Source organism: Epinephelus moara, chromosome 2 (genome assembly GCF_006386435.1).
Source record: "Epinephelus moara isolate mb chromosome 2, YSFRI_EMoa_1.0, whole genome shotgun sequence".
NCBI lineage: Eukaryota > Metazoa > Chordata > Actinopteri > Perciformes > Serranidae > Epinephelus > Epinephelus moara.
Genome location: NC_065507.1, coordinates 8,392,268 through 8,412,461, shown reverse-complemented (window position 1 = coordinate 8,412,461; position 20,194 = coordinate 8,392,268). Strand labels below are relative to the sequence as shown.

At 42.4% G+C, this 20,194-nt stretch overlaps 1 protein-coding gene across 2 annotated transcripts in view; it reads left to right on the top strand.

Moving 5' to 3' along the window:
- The window catches only part of lsamp (limbic system associated membrane protein), a 632,217-nt gene that overhangs the window by 586,083 nt on the left and 25,940 nt on the right, over positions 1-20,194 (top strand). The window lies entirely within an intron of this gene.

Sequence of the window (20,194 nt, the reverse complement as noted above, 5' to 3'; positions counted from 1 at the left end):
AGTTACTTTTCACCACTGCCTATTACACTTCAATCAGGAGAGACCTGTTCTGAGAGAAAAGAATATTTATTTCCATGTGCACATAAGTATGAGAAATGTTTAAAGTCTTTGGCGATTACACCCCATTGTGAAGTCATCTATTCCAGAAAGGTGGTAAAGACAAAGTAGATTAGGGAACCGGGTCTGGATGCTTGTGGTGTTGATGAGATGAGATGAAGAGGGAGCTGAGGATCTGGATGTGAAGAGGAGTGGGCTTTGATGAGCTCGTCCTGGGCTCTGGATAAGGTGACTGGAGGTGAATGAGGTGGAGGAGGAGGCTGACAGGAGCAGAGGAGAACAGGTTTAAAGTTTGGCAGCAGCAACATGAATGGCTGAAGGAGATTGCGGCAAATTTCGAGTGGCTAACCAGGAGAGGGAACATCCAGAGTCAGCTGATTGGTGGAAACGGTGGGAGTGGGATAGAGAGAGAACTGTGAATGGATATACATAAAGGAAGTCTTCCTGATTGAATTTATGCTGACCTTTATTAAGTTACCAGAGTTACGAAATGTTTAACAGCAGTCCAGTCAGAGCTCTGATGAAATAAACAGCATATAAATCTATTTCTGTAGCCTTAACTATGGAAGTGCAGTAGACTAGCTCTTGAAAAAGGAAATATTTGTCTGTTTTGGGGATGTTTTTAAAGCAGTTTTTGTGTAGTAATAAAACTAGAAGATATGTTAGTGGCATAAACTTGAATATGAGAAATGCTTCGACAGCACAGCTTCAGGGTATGTGGTCCTTTGGGACTGTGTGGAGATTAGCCTTGGCTGACATTAGATTCCTGGCCTGAATTCTTATCCCAGTCCAGCCCTGATGACAGCAGCCGAGAGTTGTTGATTTGGCAGACTGATGACCTGTGGTTTGTCTTTTCAAATGAAAATCCTTTCTTTAAACTGTGTTTTTTAATGTGAAATGATTTGAAGTAAAACATTTTGTATGCCCTTTATAGAGGAACAAACTCTGCCTTACAGTTTGTAGTGTAAAGATGTGTTGACATTTTATTCACATTCAGAAAAAGTGCAGGGGGGATGTGCACTATTCCACAAGGAAGAGCTACAGCTATGAGCAGACAGTTTTGTATATAGCTTGCAAACATTTATGACAAAACCCAGCCACCATCTTATCCAGGTACTGTTGTTACTGGCGTTACTGTTGTTATGATCTGGCTTAAAATAAGTGTCCTTATCCTATCTGCATTTGTGGCCACTAACTTTAAAGTGGAGCAAGCCCAAGGGTTCTGCATGGACAAATAGAGTGAATATGACTTTGAGCTTCAACAATTAGTTGATTAACCGATTACTCCCTCAACAGAAAAATAATTTGAAGCTATTCTGATAATGGATTAATTACCTTGAGTCATTTTTAGGTGAAAAAAATGCCCAAATTCTCTGCTTCCAGCTTCTCAAATGTGAATATTTTCTGGCTCCCTTAGTGATTCATGATAATGCTGTGAATATTTTTGGACTTTTCGGGAGTCATTTAATGAGGAGCTATATCAAATTCTGATGGGATTACTCCACCATTTTGTGATATTTTATTGAACAGACAATAATGAAAGTATTCAGCATACTTGCAAGATTATGGCCTACTGGCTAACCACAGTGTTACCAGGCCCCCAGACTATAGACCATTTTCAACATAGCAGAACATAAGTCAGATATTCTAGCAGCTACCAAATATATTAAAGGAATACGTCACACACAAAATAATCATTTGTATGTCAGTTACTCACATGTTATGTGAGTCTTGGTTTTCTGACATGCCTTCACGCTGAACGTATAATCCCAAAATGGTAAACATTCTTGATGACCTGAAGCAAAGAGGGACCATGTTTAATAAAAGTAGAAGTATATCAGACATTTACAAACCCTCAAACAATTTGTGAAGTATAATCTAAGTCTCATTTATCCAGTCATGTGCTCAGTAATTCCCAAACACATGCATTTTCACTAAAACTGCACCTCTGGTCAAGCGCATGCATTTGTGGGCCTTTTCCACTGTCACTTTTGGCCGTGCCAAGATAAGCCATGCTGCGCAGATTTCCGTTTCCATTATCAGTTTAGACGTGCAGTGGCACTCTAAGCTGCGCCAGAGATCGACCTTCTCCCAAGTAGGTCCAAAGGTCGGGCCATCCACCCTCACGCGAGTAGCGGCAACATCTCGCCAACTGCAGCCAACCCCTGATAACCCTGCTTCTCCCTGTAAAACAAGCAGTGTGTGTTGTGAGATTGTATTCACTCCTGTCTGCTGGAGACCAGAGAAAAAGACATTGTTAAATCTATGTGTGTTCAGCTCTTAGTCCTTCTGTAGCTTCTAACTGAATCTCTGTGCTTTGGAGTTTAGTTTCTCTCCTGCGTCCTGTTTTTACTTTAGATATCTGTTGTTTTTTTTTACTGTTTCATGTTCGCTATCAGCCGTATTAGAAGTTGTGTGAAGTTGCTGCACGAAAACTCAACATTTCCTTATTCTGCTGCTTCACAATAAAAAATTTTACATAACAAAATACCGGGGGACTTTTACTGGGAAGAATCTATAGGACATGAAATTTGTTTATCGCTGATTTAGTGAAACTTTGTAAGAAGCTTTTCTTCAATAGAGACACTAATGATACAGCAGGAGGGAAGAGTGAAAGCAGAAACAGCCACAGTGAGATGTTGACGAAGAGCTGCAGACAACAGGCTCTTACTGCACCTCTGCAAACAGCTCACCTCCAACAGGTAAACTTCTTTTACCTGCCCTGCTGTGGAAAAACACATGCAGCAAAAATAACAGGGGACTTAAGCTGTGGATCAGCACTCTGCTTTTAAACGTCATCACCCAAGACAAGCCGTCACCAGTTTGAAGACACACCTTCAAGTGGGTAGCCCTGTTGTAATGGAAATTCGAATCCCTGCTGCGCTTAGCCGATGACCCAAACTAAACCAAGCCAAGCCAAGCTAAGTGAGCCCATGACTGTCAAAAACAGGTAATAGATTCTGCACATGTGGTCAGTTGAGCTGAGTTAAAATGCACGTGTCTGGCCAGGTACGCTACTCATGTGTGCATGAGACTGTTTATGCTAAAGTGTTTTACATGGTAACAGTGTTGCGAAAAAGCATGTGTTTGGAAAATACTTTGTATACCACTGGATAAATGATATTTCTAAACAGATATTTTGATTTAATTTTACTGATGTTAAATGCAATCTGATATAACTTCAAATCATCAAGATTTTTCTGTTTTTGGATTCGTTGTTCACCACAAAGAGAAACTAAAGTTTCTTCAAGACGTTAGTGTAACATTGGGTGAGTAATTGCTACACAATCTTGTGAGTGAAGTAATCCCTTCAACCCAAGCAGTAGTGCCATGGTTTAATTATATTTTACAAATATCCAAAACACAAAAAGCAATTTATGCCAAAGGAGAAGCTAAAAAAAAGCTGCTTTCAGTCAAACTGACAAAACTGCAAAACTCCAGAATTACCTAACTAACCAAACTGACAAACTCACAATAACGACCCAGAAAGTCATCAGACTGCAGACTGTAACAACCCAGCTTGTGAATACGTCTGTTGAAAAGTTTAGTCTATAAAACTTCTTTTCTCCGAGGCTCAGAAGTAAAAACCTGAAGCAATCCCATACAATTCATATAACCTAAGTGACAAATGATGCCTCCAATGCTGGAGTTAAATGTTTTCAGCCAACTATCTAAATTGGTATTCCATCCCAGGATTTGTTTATGAGATAGTTAATAGCAGGGTTTCTCAGGGTGTCCACATTGATTACAGCTGTCATCTGTTTCTACGGGGCCATCCAAGCTGAAACTACTCTTTCTCAGCTCTGCATCTTATTTCTCTGCTATTGTTGTCTCAGCCGCTTGGTTATCACAAAGCTAATTAGATTATAACTGACATGCTATCAGAATCAGAATAAGGTTTATTACCAAGAAGCAGGTTTGCCTTGGTGTGTGGTGCATGCAATAAACATACCATAAAGATATCTAAAGGGGAAAAAATGAAGGGAAAGTCCTGCTGCAGCCAAGAATATGAATATAGAGCAGAAAAACTACCATAAAAATATGAAAAAAGGACATAATGAACGTGTAAATATGTTAGCTTTCTTAGTGACACAATGGCCAGCTGGATGAATTGAGAGATAAACAGAACAGTTTTCAATGCTGGGGATATGTGTGTAGACTATCAAAGACACTGTTTATGTCATTGAGACAAGAGGTCAGGCGGGTTATTGCTTTCACATCACTGAGCTACATTTGTAATTAAGGGGTTGTGCGACTGAAATGAAAATATTTCTTCCCGAGGTCTCAGAATACATCGCAAGAGCAGATCTTAGGCAGAATTTTGGACCTGCTGTGTTGAGACCGCATCAGATGAAATGTGGAATACTGTGGCAAGGTAAATTTTACAAGCCTTTGAGCATGATCTAAGGTGACAATGAGGCAGGAGATACTTCATTACGAGTAAGAACGAGGACTTCTGCGGGCAGAGCAAACAAGGTGCTCATTAGAGTGGTTAACGCACCAGTTCACCCAAAGGGTTGTGTTCGCTGTTTGGCAGATAACAAGCAAAGTGTAACAATTACAACAGTCACAAATGATAGCCTGGATGAAACTGAGTGTGACTATTAACCCTTTCTATCATGCACTTAGGGAACAAAATATTGAGTGGCCATTATCTCTTTTTCTGTGTGTGTGTGTGTGTGTGTGTGTGTGTGTGTGTGTGTGTGTGTGTGTGACATCAGAATCAGCCATTTCAGTAAGTGGCCCAAACGACATATGTTTTACGTAAAAGTGACAAAGCCCTCTAGCTGTTATGATAATGATGCTGGATTAAAACAGGAAGTGAGGTGTCATTTTCATAGAGCAATGGTTCTCAACTGGTGTGCTGTGATGCCAATCCAGGTGTGCCGTGGAATTTTGTGATAACCATACATTATCATGGCAATATTTACCGGATCTATACAAAAAGTTATGAGTGAATTTTTTAATTGACTGTATCAGTATGTTGTGCACACCCAGTTCCTAATGAGGAGGCAAACTCTAGCTAAAAATGATAATTTAATTGAACTGAATTACAAAAAAACCTTCACAGGGAACCTTTTTGTTGCCATTAGCAGGTGGGAATTATAAGTGTGTGACACATCAAAAGCCCTGATTGGCAGCCAGTGTGAGGGATGATCATATTTAAAAGGAGAAAGGTATGATTGTCGTATCTAATGTTTATTGTCTTATGTCGTGATAAGAATGATAACACACATTATAGAAGCAATTGTGCACAGATGTAAATACAGGTTTGCCTTGAGATATTAACCAGCCCTTTGGTGTGCCCTGGGCACAAATCTTTGAAAACTACTGTTACATAGCAACAAAGTGTTCACAGGGACGAGCTTGAGGTGAGTGGATGGGTCACCTAACGATGGGGCAATGTGTTCTTGTTATTCGTGTTAAATATTTTAATCACAACAACAGATGTCCTCCAATCCTAAACTCCTTTTCACGAGCATTGATTAAACCCCTAGAATTCATCTTTGTTCATCAGAATTACATATTATTGAGTTTTTCAAAGAAAGAAAAGCCCTTCAGAGGTCTGTGCCATTTTCTAGTCTCTCTGGTCCATCTGGTCTCATTTCTAATTATGTATACAAAATCTCAGCACTACAATCCACAATCATGTCATAAACATCTTTTTTCCAGGACTACCTTGGCTATACGAATATATAAACTGCAGTGATGTCACATTAATGTATGAAAAGTTATATGACCGTAAATGCAAAAGGAAAACAAACAAGGAAATCTCTCACAGTTCAGTTTAAGACTAGATGTTACAATCCCTGATGTACATACTTAGGACTATGTGTGTGAGTAATCGTGCCATCTTGGGGTCCGAGTGGGAGCCAAGGGTTAGATGGAAAGAAAAGCAGAAAAGGGGAAAGGTAGATAGAATAGTAAGAAGTAGCATAGGGAAGGCAAAGCCAAGGAGAGATGTCTGTGAGGACTTAACTCCCCCGGCAGACCAGGCTGCACACTCTACCTCTCCCTACTCCCTCAGTTTGATGAGGGAAGAGAGGGGAGAAGAGAGAAGAAACTAACAGAAGAAGAACTTACCTAACTTTAATCGAGGTTGAGTTTAACTGGTTGATTGTTGTTGAACATGCTTGCGATTGTGGGTTAGAGTTGGAGCCATGCTGGGTGAGGGGGTAAAAGCTTCACTGGGGTCATCAGGTGGGTACCCTGCTTAACTAGTGTTTCACTGATAGACTCATAACACCTCCAGAGGGCTAATCGGCAACACCTGGCATCCCCCCCCCTTCTGCTTTTACTCCTTCATACCCTCCTGTTGTGAGTGGTATTTCAGGACCCAAGTGACATCTTTCCTCTTAATCCATAGCCACTGGCTTGCTTGTTCAGCTGTGCCAGAGAGGGCTTTGATGGCCTGATGCTGGGCTTGGCCTCGAATTCCCATTTCTTTGAACAGCCTGGTAGTTTACTTGCCTATAATGCCTCTGCAGCCCACTTCTACTGGGCAAACCTTTGCTTTCCAGCCACGACGCTCAGGGTCAGATGCCAGCTCGGCGTACTTAAGGCTCTTGCGCTCGTAGGCCTCCTCCACAGCATCCTCCCAGGGCACAGTGAGCTCAATGATGTAGACAAGGTGCAGTGCGGAGGACCAAAGCATGAGGTCTGGTCTGAGGTCGGTAGAGGCAAGCATAGACGCTGATTCAGATCTGCCAGTAACCTCCAGTCTCATGCCCAACCCAGCTGGATGGGAGGGGCACAGATATAAGACTTTATAAATTTGATATTCTAGGCTGTGTTGGTCAGGGGAAAATAAATAAAAATTGTAGTCAACACAGATTAAAACGAGTCACATATTACACTCCCTGCACTCCTAGAGGGCAGACTGGATTATTTACATGTATATATGTCTACATACTGTATATACATAATGTAATACATTGATTTACACCGTAATACTTCCTGCCAATTCATCTCAGCAAGCCAAATTAAATGCGTACATGACATTCACAATATTCTCCTCATTATGTCCCTTTCTGCGCAAACAACAGCGCCTGCTGATCCTCCTGAGTGTCATGTCAGTCCATTGCATGTTCTCTGGATCAGCTCTGTTACGGTGCAGCAGAACACCCTCTGATTCATTGACAGACTCCACCCAATGCATCATGGGTTACCTCTTGCTCACAGTAGGCTTCAGCTCATGGTTAATAAAAACAACTCCTTTCAGCATGGATAAATGGATAAATAATCACTGAAGACATTCATAATTAGATTTAGTAGTTTAATAAAGTCTCTGAAAGGGCTGTTGGAAAGCTGCAACAGAGATGAAGCGCCAGCCATTCAAAGTGAGATGTTCTAAGAGTAGTTATGTGTCACTTAATGTCCTATATGGCATCGGGGCCTCAGGGGGTTTTAATATAGCTTAGGTGTAATACTACGCCTTGTATCTCATTTAGTATGCATGGATTTGTGAATATGCAAATTAGTCGCCCCCCTCAGTTGCTCACCTGCAGCTTGAGCATACCTGCTCACCCTCCACTCTGCTCATCTAACATACAAACCTCTGCTTGTAAACAGGACTAGATAACATGAGCTTTCAGTTTGACAAGTTGAATTAAAAGTGAGATTTAGCTTGCAAAATACCAATATGTAGCCTGGCTTCTCCTCTGGCACCCCTCATCTTGCTGTGGTGTTTTGCTAATGATAGGAAAAGCCCCACCCCATTAGTTGATTGGCTTTTTAGACATGTGATGTATGAATCCCAGAAAGTCTCGGTGCTTTTGCAACCCAGTCTCACTCGGAAGTCGTCGATATCCGGCGCTTGGGCAGTCATGCTACGCGGCCTGTTGCTGTAACAGTTTAACAGTGCCCAGCAATGTCAGCTGTGTTTCTTTTTTTTCTTTTTTTTTCTTAAATCTAACTTTAATTCTGATTTTTATTATTGTTTTGTGTGAAGGGAGACTGGCAATTCAGAATTTCATTGTGCGGTGCTGAGTTTTCTACTGTGCATATCACAATAAACTTCTTGAATCTTGATTGTCTTGAAATGCGGCAGGACAAGAACAAAAATAAGACGGCGAAAGTCCAAGTGGGGCAGGTGGGAGGGGTGGTGGATGGGTCCAACAAACACTGACTTTCACTCTAGAGAACGGTGTTCACTTCCTGTAAGATTATAAAGCCAAACCCTGTTCTTTTTTCCTAAACTCAACCATGTGCGTGTGTTGTTGAAGGAGAAAAAAAACACATCAATTTGCAGTGTCGTACCGACGTAGTGCATTTATTGTGAGAGAGACTGCATGTAAACGGTAAATTTTCTGTGAAAACAGAAGTGTATTGTGAAAGAAGAGAAATCATGTACTGTAACAGGCTGAACTTGACAAGGCTTCCCAGAACGTCAACAACCAATGCACTCTTGGTACTTTGCACGTCGTATCTGGATGTGGAAAGTCCATGACCAAACGTCTTTATGTGGCGAGGTTGGATTGAGAATTCAATTGGTTTTTGAGACTGATGCATTGTACACTGCAGTTCCAAGGCGGAAATACTCAGCCATGGAGTTCAGCTTATTTTGCTCATATTATGTCTTGTAGCGCACAGAAAACACCACATAAACATGTTCACAAGGATAAAAACTCGATTTTCCCTGGAGGGGATCTTTAATAATAATAATAGTGATAATAGTAATACATTTTATCCAAGAGCGCTTTTCATGGTACTCAAAGACACTTTGCATTAGTTAAACGATCATACACACAACATCATTCACACATTAAAAGCTGTTTTGAAAAGATGAGTTTTGATGAGTGAAATCAGAAGAGGTCAGTTCAGTCTCAAATGTGTTTCGGGAGAGTGTTTCAGAGTGGGGGTGGGGGGGGTGGAGTCAGGAGGTTGGCATCAGAGGAGCGGAGGCTGCAGGAAGGAGTGTGGAGGTGGAGCAGGTCAGTGAGGTCGGAGGGGGCCTGGTTATGGAGGGCTTTGTAAGTGAGGAGAAGGACTTTGAATTGGATGTGTTGTGGGACAGGGAGCCAGCGGAGGTTCTGAAGGACGGGGGTGATCTTTGATGATCAATTTACCCGGACCCACAATGTTTTCCTTACCTTTCTAATGATTCAAGACGGCACAGACAAATGATGTCATCCTGTCAATAGAGGCGTTGGATCACAAAATATTAGAATATCTCATTTTAAAGGGCAGTTCCCAATGATGATTAATTTTTTAATTCAATTTGGCGGACTTTCACAGTTTTATCTGAGCCTAAAAGTCCTCCAACTCTCCTTTTCTCTAATGAGAAGATATACATATTTCATTAATCAGTAAACATTAATGGCTTTTACCTGGATTCCCCTCATCAGTATAATTCATCAAGAGAATATATGCACCATGTGTATAGAATTTGAGAGTGAAATTTCAGCTCCATTCAGTTAGACATGATAAGCAGCTCAAAGACCACAGGATAAACACCAGCAACACATCCACAATATGTGTCATTACAGGGCTGTCTCATTAAATAGGTTCCTTTGACCACAGACACCGAAGGCAGCGAGGGAGACTTTGAAGATCTGAGGCCGAGACAGTTTATAATACTATCCGCAGAGGCAGTGTGACATCTGCACTACCTGTGTGAGATGGTGGTCAGTGCTGTAGGTAGCACGGTATCTTGTAGTTCTTGTGCTTTTTATCAAAACGCTTTTTGTTCAGCCTCTGCGTGGGCGCTGCAGTGAATATTGACTGTGTAGCTCATGCTCGGACTTGTGCCATCGAATGATCAACAGAGCATGGAGGAACACGGGGACAGAGGTGAAGGATATTCAGTAGGATGGGACAAAGAACAGAGGATAAAGAAGAAGGACGATGAATAGTACAGTATGTGTGTGTGTTAAAGACAGTAAGCGTGAATGCACATATGGGATACTGTACATGTATGTACTACCTGTGTTGTCTGCATCACATGCAGGTGCTGAGACCTGTAAGCATGTTGGTCTTTTTAGCTGGCTGCTTCCCAGCTTCAGTCCACTTCTGTTTCTTTCTTTTTTTTAACTCCCTCAGAATATTTGCTAAAGGTGGTAGACTGGAGCTCCTGGGTGGTGGGAGGTTGGGAGAATGGCAGCACCCTGTCGAGCACAATGAGGGGGGAAATGGAGCCGCTGGTCAAGCAAGGAATCCTTCACTGCATGCCTCCCAGACCACCAAAATAGTGGTCAGACAAGTATGAAAAATACATGCCCTCTGGCTGCGTCTGGTATTCTATGACGCATGGAGGACCCGTGCAGAGCTAGAAAGGAGGAGGAACTGGTGGAAGTTATGTTATCCCCAGGGAAGGAGGGAAGGGGAGTGGAAAAGAAAGAAGTTAAATGACAAGGGAGGCAGGCAGCAGACTGAGAGAGAACGAACAGAACCGTGTTTTAGTATGCAAATGGCCAGTTTCATTGGATGTTCAGTCATTCTCATCATTAGTTATAGTAACTCCAGTAGTTAATTAATGTTCAATTATGCATTCGAGATCGTCTCACCTCTCCGGTGTAATAGAGTTTGTCAGTCATTTAGTATTGCGTGGAGGACAACCACACTGAACCCTGGCTCCACTCAAGCAAAGACACACACATCTGGACATCTGAGGAGCTCGCAGTGAAAGTAGTAAGATGCCGGTGATTTAAATTCTGGTCATAAAGACGCCTTGATGTATTTATGATGCTGCGCCCTGGCGGTTAAATGGAAGAACGTCTGTGTCCTGTAACCAAAATACCAACGGTTTAACTTCCTCAATACCTATTATGTCCATCAGCAGTCATGTTTACTGTCACAGTGTCCTTGAGCAACACACCGAACCCTTAAGGTGTTCTGGATAATAGCATCAGCTAACTGTAAATGGTAGGCTATGAATCTATTACAACAGTTCCATTGAAACAAAGACATCTGTCCAAATGAATTGATTTGGACCGCAGCCCACGCTCCTACGCTATATGATCTGGCTGAATATTGAAGTCATAACCCTTTTATAACAGTGCTTGGCAGGGCAGCCTCTTAGAGGTTTGATGCTGAGTGCCCTTGACATCCCTCCTACGCCGGCCTCGGCTGTGTGTCGGCCCTGCTCCAATACCGGGCTCAGGAAAGTCTCCCCAGGACTGTCACCTTGTCTGGAAAGCTCTCTCCCTCTTCCTCTCTGCAACTCTTTGTCTATCCATCTTCAGCTGTCGCTCTGTCTTCCTCTCCCTCATTTTCACTCTCATTGTCTCCCCCTCTTTCCATCATCCTCCCATCTCTTCCTTCGGCAGAGTATGACAGTCACTTCAATTGTCCTTTCTGCACCTCATCTGGCTGTCTGGGGGAGAAGCATGGAGCTAGAGAGCAACACACACATGTACACACACATATCTCTGACTCTCAGGAGGGAGTAGAGCCGGCGAGAGTGCAGATACATAGGTGCCTCAGTAGTGTAACTCCCGTGTAGTAGGAGTGGGTGAGAAGATTAGGCAGGAGACACACACACATATACACACAGGCACGCATCATTGTGTGCCAAGCTGTCAGTGACAGAGAGTAGCTGACAAGCCTGCTGATTGTGGGAGTGAAGTGTAAGGTGGTGACAGGTCCTTGTCAGAGCAACCTAGGTCAACCCTCCCGCTCCATGTCTCCAGCTGTGCGCAAGTTTGTGTGTGTGTGCGCGTGCATGTGTGCACACTCACTCAAGCACGAGAAGACAGCTGCTAATCCGTCTGTCAGCAGGTCTCAGATCTGCTGACTGCCACTGTTCCCTTGTTTGTTTACAATCAGCATCATCAGCAGCTGGTCTGAAATCAGTCTGCTGTCACACGGTGCACAGAACATCACGAGCACAGCTTGCCCTGTGTCTGCCCAGCCTCATTAGGTGTAGTCACCGCTGGGCTGGCAGAACACTGGAGCTCATACTTGTTTAAAGTCACAACCGTACAGAAACTCAGCACTTTTTTTTCCCCTGTCCATAAGCACTTTTTTCAAGAGCCCCGAGCCACAGGCAGTAGCCTTAAGGAGAAGTGAACTCATGATTTGAAGGTTTGGGGTTTGAATCCCTGCATAATGGAGACACATGGTCTTCTCTCCATTTTACCCTGTCTTCAGATGCCCTTGAGCAAATCCCCCTTATGCTCCAGTAGAGTAGTAGTAGTCAGTAATAAAATAATGTGGTCATACTGGGCCGCTCCCAGACAGGTGACAGGAAAAACCTAACAAAATAAATGAGTGGAGAGATGTAACAAAGGCTTCCAACAAGGTGAATAAATGCTGTGGCCTCAGCAAGACTCAATCTAAGTAAAAGCCTATGAGAGTGATGGTACAGACTGTCCTCCCCAAATTAGGACACGATAGGTATTTTGCACAAGCAGCTTATTACGACCCATATTTACATTTATTGTAGGCAAGGACCTCCAGTGGAATCATAATGGGAGCAGAGGAAGTGACGAAGCATAAAGTAGGGCCACCTCCTGAAAGTTGAGGACTGGAATGATCAGTTGGAGACCCCCTAGTCGACTGAGATTCTTCAAGCCGAGCAGACAGGATCAATATGCTTGTTTTGTTTTAGTCAGTGTGCACTTTACTTCTGGGGACATTTCAGTGACTCTCCGATACAGGCAGCTACAGACACAGAGTCAGGGTAAGCCTGAGGGTAACTGAGGCAGATGCCTCATGAGGAAGAGAAGAAGAGAGGCTTTACCCAGTCAGACTCGGAGATAAGGTTATCTTCTTCCTTTCGCTTCTGCCATTAGCATAGATAGCACACATTAGCTTGCGGAGTTAACTTGGCATTTTGACTATATTACATAACCATTGCTGTCACCCTGAAAGTCTAGCCTGTTCTCATTCCGAAGTAATAGAATATGGCTTTGTCAGAGATGTCGGGGTCAGACAACGGACACCAAAAAACACCTTTTGCGGTGGTATGATACACGGCTGGAAAGTATCAGTATGTAATGCAGCTGGATGTAATCTTTCACATTGTTATGATACACTCACAGTTGGCCAAACAACACCTGTCGTGACGGTGTAATACACCACTGGACAGTCAGGTTGAAATGCTACTGATAATGACATAATATAAGGAGCTGGAAAGTCCCCATAGGGCAGGCAGGAAGGATGGTGGATGGGTCCAAGAAACCCCGGACTTTCACCCGGGAGTCTGGAGTTTGCCTCCCAAATGCCAAACCACAATGTTTTTTTCTCAACCTAACCCCAGGCTTTTGTTGATGTACCCGCATTGGTGGCGCATCCAGGAACGTCAACAGCAGACACAGAGGGATACCTAGCTCATAATATGTTGACGTGAACGGCCAATGACAAAGCGAGAGGACATGTTGGAAAGTCCCGCTGAACCCTTTCAAATTCTCAAACTCTATATGGAAAAAAAGGAACGGAGAGTTTAATATTTATATTGAACAGCCAAATCCGATTCAACCGACATAATTCTGAGTTAGGTACAACCTTCAGGCAGAGCCGAGTACTCACTCCAGCACCCACTAGAAGACACGCAATCAATCAAGGTTTAAAATATTCAATAAATAATTATGATAAATAATCAATAAACAAAGCCATTAAATAATTGACTGAAATGTGCAAAATGTTCTTTACAAATCCTGCTGATAAAGTGCATATCTCATGAACTAAAGTTTTTCATATAGAGTGCATTAATCCAAACCCAGTTGTGCAGCATTCACAAGGCAAAACTGTCAGTCATTAATAACAGAGTGCTCTTCATTACAAATAGCCTTAAGATTCAAATTCAAGGTTTGTTCCAAAAGCACTGATTGAGTCGAGTGATAACTACTGTTAACAACATACGGTACACACTGGAGCCTGTAGGTCTTTGAAAGAAGTCATTCTGCTGGTAGCCAAAACAGAAGAGATTTCAAGAGACTATAAAACTTGCAAATAGAAAGAAACTGACATAATTGCTAATTGCTAATTGCCAATAAAGTTAGTTTAAGACATTGTTGGTTTTTCCTCTAATTTCAACCATCTGTGTGTGTGGTTACTAAAACTCTAATTAAGAGACTGTGTTAATAGGTATGTTTCATGCTCATGTGGTATAAAGGAGTATCTAGATAACCGTTTGGGGGAAAACACCTGATATTGCCAAAATATTACAACTTTTTCTCTCGTAACATTATGACTTAAAGCTGCTACAAGGAACTTTTAACTGGATATGCAAAAGTCTCTCGTTTCTGCTGATGTCTGTGCGTGACCTACAACAGCAAATGATACCATCGGTGGGAAGATAAGCTATTTCTATATAGTGTATATCCATACCTTTAGGAAACTGTAACCAGGTCCGCCCCAGGTTGCTTGTAGGACGAAATGATTTACGGCACTCAGACGGCACGTCTCAGTCACACAGAGAAAATCCAATCCTCGGGAAGTCAGGAAATCCTTCAGGATAAACGTTTTGTTCACTAGCGATATAGCATTTACCAGCCCAATCCTGGCAGGAGCCGGCGGGTCCACGTCGTTAGCTGTCCGGGGAGCCACACACAGAGGCTGCAGGTTGCACAGATTCACCCTGCGCCAGCGGGGATGAGGAGAGCAGGGGCCGCGGGGCTGGAACACCTCATCCGGGCCGACGACAGGTACCAGCCAGGCGTCGACAGGGTCCAGCGAGTGCCGAGAAATAAAGAGGCGAGGCACCNCAGATTCACCCCGCGCCAGCGGGGACGAGGAGAGCAGGCGCTGCGGGGCTGGAACACCTCATCCAGGCTGACGACAGGTACCAGCGAGTGCCGAGAAATAAAGAGGCGAGGCACCGCTCCATACTCAGTCCAAGAAGCCGTGGAAGTGCTCGCCAAACAGGCCTTCAAGCGTTACCAGCCGACCGCTGCGTTTACCCCGGTGGTGGTGGCGCTTACGCCGGAGAGGTGGAGCTGGGGCGTGGCAGAGATGAGCTGGGATCCCCGATAGGAGCGGGGGCAAAGTTTTCCTGTCTTGTGGTTTCATTCATCCCCAAAACAAACACATGCGCGAGCCAGGTAAGCGTCTTTACGACAATACGCGCTAGAGCTCATGGGAAATGTAGGCTTCATTCCGGCAAAACCCTACCACTTTTGTCCACAGGGTCTCCAAAATCAACTCAAAATGAAAGTTCCTTGTAGGGGCTTTAACTGTCACACCATTCTGAACCTTTAGTAAAATTATTAATTTATCCTTGAAATATAAGTTTCTCTTGAAATGGCTGACTGAAACTTGAAAATCTGATATAGTAAAGCAGTTCTATGCGATCTGTCAGTTACAGTACAGAAAAATGGAGATCTCTTTTTACAGGAGGCAAGTGATTTACGTGCGATTATGCTGGTGCTATTTTCAGTAACTAAATGAAAACGATGGAGTCACGGTCGTGTGGAGTGATGAGTGCCCATGACAAGGGTAGAGCCTTGGCCTTACTGGCAGCACATCTCCTTAATCACATGCATACACACACACACACGCACACAAACACACACACCCTTGTACCTTTATCTTTATGTGCGCTGTCTGACAACATTTATCCCCGGAGCCAAGCCGTACTTGCAGAGATGCAATACAGTTATGAGATTATCTCACTGTCAGTGTCACATTTTGACATGAAAAAGTGTTTGGAAGTGCATGAATGATGCTATCCTGTGTGTGTGTACATGTCTTTGCATGCACACATGTGTTGCATGACAGAGCAAGGAAGAGCAGAGAGCACAGCTAAAAAACAGTGATAGAAGGGTAAGCAGTGATAGTCTATGCCTGACCTTGCTTAACACAAAGCCTCTTCTCCCATGGCAAACCCAAGCCCATTGAATCTATCCAGACAGTAATGAGAAGTCTTCCCACAACAATGGGCTCGATCCGTTTATCAGCCAAGTGTAAGAGAAAGCAGACAACCCAACTACCCTTCATGGGAATTCAATCACTAAACCCTATTCTGTTTTATCAACAATTAATCTCCTTTTAAAGCCTTGGACTTGAATAGGGACAAACAGCAGCATACAGCGCCACACAATGTGCGGCCACACTGAGAGAAACCACACGGAAGCTGCCTCAACAAACAACAAAGGCGTGTGAGGAGAGGAGAGACGAAGGAGAAGGAGAGAGTGGGAAAATGAGATAGAGAGAGGAATGACAGCGTTGAGAAAAACAGACGGCTTGCACCGCTCCGCTGTGCGTATCATTTCTTCGGCTCAAGAAGCGGCAAATAAACAGCCGTCTTGTTTTTGGCTCCAACACCTGTGTTATTTCTGCACCGCCAGCAGCAGTGGCAGCAAATGGCTTGTGAATAGAAGTGAAAGTTCTTCTTTTGTCCTCAGACTGTTTAAAAGATATTCATGTTGGATTTATTCTCAGATTTACAGAATTGCTGCCAAGTGTAATAAGACATTAGATTCAGGCAATATAACACAGCACATTAACAAGAGATGTTTTTTCAGTGCTTGCATTACAAAGGATTTAAGACATTTCAGGTTGAGGGTGATTTTATTTTATTGTTTTAAACACAGTGGAATCACATGCATTTGAACTTTGAGTGCAGCATCCCTTTAAGATTGCAGCATGGAGCCCCGTGAATTGATATTTGCATTGCATGGCGTATTTGGTTTTGGCAACACACTGTCAATAGAGTCATAAGCGAGCTTAAGATTCATTTAGTTTCTGAGCCCAGTCATCTTTTCATTATCTCCACCGGGAGGAATGTGTTGATGAGGATAGTTACTCTGTAATTATGTGTTGACCCATCATTTAAATCACACTGGCTCCTGACAGGAAGATAGCTACCATGTGGCTGTGTTAGATAAACCCAGGACCAACTGTCCAAACACATATACACACATGCTCAAACATACACAAACACAGAGTTGGAGAGCGTGCGTGCATACAGACGCCAGCGCACATACTGTCACACTCATGCAGACAAAAGGAAATAAATGTCGCAGGGTCTTTTATGCTACTCGACTCTGAAGTTTCTCAAATCAGCTGCTTAACATAAATTAGCATTTGCAAAATAAATGTAATGTTTCGCACTGTGGTAAAGTGATGCTAATGAATGATGCATGAGGATATGCAAATCAGTGCCATCCAGTTGCCAGCTGAAGTTTCTGGTTTGAGATACAGATCCCTCCTTTCTCTCTTTCTCTCCCTCCCTCTCTTTTCCCTTTCTGGTCCCAGTCTTGCTTTGGGAGGTTGGGGCTGCATGTGGGCATGCATGGACCTACAGAATACGTGTTGGTGCTCCCATCTCGCTGCTGTCCCTCACCCTGTCAGAGCATTTTTAATTGACATGGAAGCCTTGTAGTTGCTCACACAAACTTAAATTTGCCAGTGCAATGCAAATCAGTATCCAGCAGGCATTTGTAGAAGTGTTCTTCTTCCAGGCCCCTCAACTCTTCCCAACTCGCTTACAAAAGCCTGCTGTTGCATATCCCACAGGCTGCAGGGCTTTCAACAGTATAATGTGTGGAAAAAGACTGCAATTATATGCACTGTCTTTTCAGCATAGCTAGTGCTAGGCTGCTTGGCGAATTAGTGAATGGCAGTTTGAGCTTGGTGTCAAAGACGGGGTGAAACGTGGGTTTAAAGCGCAGCTTCAAATAAAAGAAAAGAAAATTATAATAATAATTGATATGCTGTCACTGCTTAGCCACGAGCATGTTGTGTACACTGTAGCCCCCATATGGTACCTTTTGATCCAACAGTAACCCTTCAGACATAATACCTAGACCCTAGCATTTCCACCACAAATAGTACTCTTAATGTGGGCGGGGTTGTTGTCACCCACTGCTCTGTCCAGCACTCACTGTATTTCCTCATTACTGGTGACACAGATGGAAGTCTGCACCTCGTTTATCGTCCACAGAACGAGGCTGCATGCCGACATTTTCAAAGTTAAACAGGCTGCAGTGAGAGTCTCTCTCCATGGGATATTTAAAAAATTAGCGGGTTTGTGCACTTTGTCCTTCTAAGGAAAGCTTGGTGGTTAGTGTTACTGTAGTTCACAGGAACGATGCTCTGCACCATGTTTTTTATTTTCTCCATGTGAGGATTAAAATATATTCCGTTCGCATAACCCAGTGGAAATTAATATATATAAATGCTTGAAGGTCCACTCATTACTAAAAATGTATGTCACATAAAAACTAAAGTGATGGTCATAAGTTGTCATATTGAAATTTAAGGTGCGCTGATTGATTCACGTCTTCACCTCATGCATTGAGTAACATTACAAGTTAAAATTCCACCTTAAAAGTTGCCGGCAGTCGGCCCAGTGAATTAAGTTATTTTTTTTCATAGACTCCAGCTGCTGTGAGAGGCAGCAAAACATCCTTTCATTTCATAGTTACAGTCTCCTCATAAAAGGCTCCACAGTATGAACAGTGGTTACATGAGCCTCAAAACCAGCCACAACTCAGCCCTGAGCAGAGTGACCGTCCTCTACTGACCAATCAGACTGCAGTGTTCACAGCTCCACCTTTTAGGACGAGATCTGTGGGCTAGGTACCCCAACAGAGGGGGGACCAAACATGAGGACGGTGCAGAACGGCTCCATCAGGGTTTCCACAGGTCATTAAAAAGCATTAAAAGTCATTAAATAGATTTTGTGAAAATTAAGGCCTTAAATGGCATTAAAAACCATTGAATTCGATGTCCAGAGGCATTAAAAAATTAAATACACTTGATGGAAAAAAAACATTGTTATTCACGATTTATTTTGATTATATAAACATTTAATAATTTTGATCAGAAGTATAATGTGATGATTGACTGGCAGAACCCTTTAATTGGCTGTTGTTTACGGCCGGTGCACGAAGTCACAACACCAGATGCTTGGAATGCAACGTGCTGTGAGCGTGCTCATGCTGTGGCTAAAGAGCGGAGGGAATATTAGCAAATGTCGGAAAAATGGGAAAATGCAAGTTTAAGCAGAAGTGGTTGGATGAGGAACTATTCAGAACCTGGTTAAAGCCCGTCGACGATAAACCCAGAGAGGCATTTTGCAGCGTGTGCAAAAACATCTTCAAACTTTGCACAATGGGCGTCAATGTGGTGAAATCACACATGCTGTCAGATAGTCACAAGTCGGCGATTAAAGGCAGGCAACAGTTAGCTGTGCCGAATTTCTTTCCGTGACCAGCAACACAACTTCTGCTGTCGCCACCACAACTGCAGCTGCTGCTGCTACCACCACACCTGCCGCTACAGTGACCACCTCCAGCCTTTTCAGGTTAGAGTTAGTTTTTCACATCGTTCTTCAGGCTGGTTTTGTTATTTTTGAAATGTGCAAATAAACTCTGAGACTGTAAACCGTGTTGTGAGCAGAGGTGGGTAGAGTAGCCAAATATTGTACTCAAGTAAGAGTACTGATATTTTAGAACAATATTACTCAAGTAAAAGTAAAAAGTAGTCATCCAAATAATTACTTGAGTAAGAGTAAAAGAGTATTTGGTGGAAAAACTACTCAAATACTGAGTAACTGTCTGATTAATTTGTAAAATAAGAACATGAACGTAATCAATCAATCAAAAATAATAATCTGCAAATGCATGTATTTTAAACGATACCCCTTTAACTAAAACAAAAATAAATTAAATTTTTACAGACATAACATAAATCAAGGCACAAGAAACACAAATATATTCTTATATATACTGTATGTATGTATGTATATAATTATGTACTCAGAGGTGGGTAGAGTAGCCAAATATTGTACTCAAGTAAGAGTATTGTTGCTTTAAAACAATATAACTCAAGTAAAAGTAAAAAGTATTTTGCATTAAAACTACTCTGAAAAGTACAATTTATCCAAAAAGTTACTCAACTCAAAGTACACGCCAAATAAAATTTCTCCAAACATGTTTCTTGTTATTTTAGATAGTTATTATCACGCTAATGTATGTTCAAGTGTTCATTTCCCCCGATAAGTTGGTTTTAATTCATTATTTGATTCTATAAACACAGTCTGACCATCTCGAGCTTTTATTTTGGTACTTCCAGTGACCGGCAGTGTGAATTTGCATATTAGCTAAATATTGAGTTTCACCCAGAACATTTAGATTTAACATTTAACATTTAGATTTATATTTGGCATTTAGATTTAACATTTATATTTATATTTATATTTAATATTTAGATTTAACATTTAGATTTATATTTAGCATTTAGATTTAAC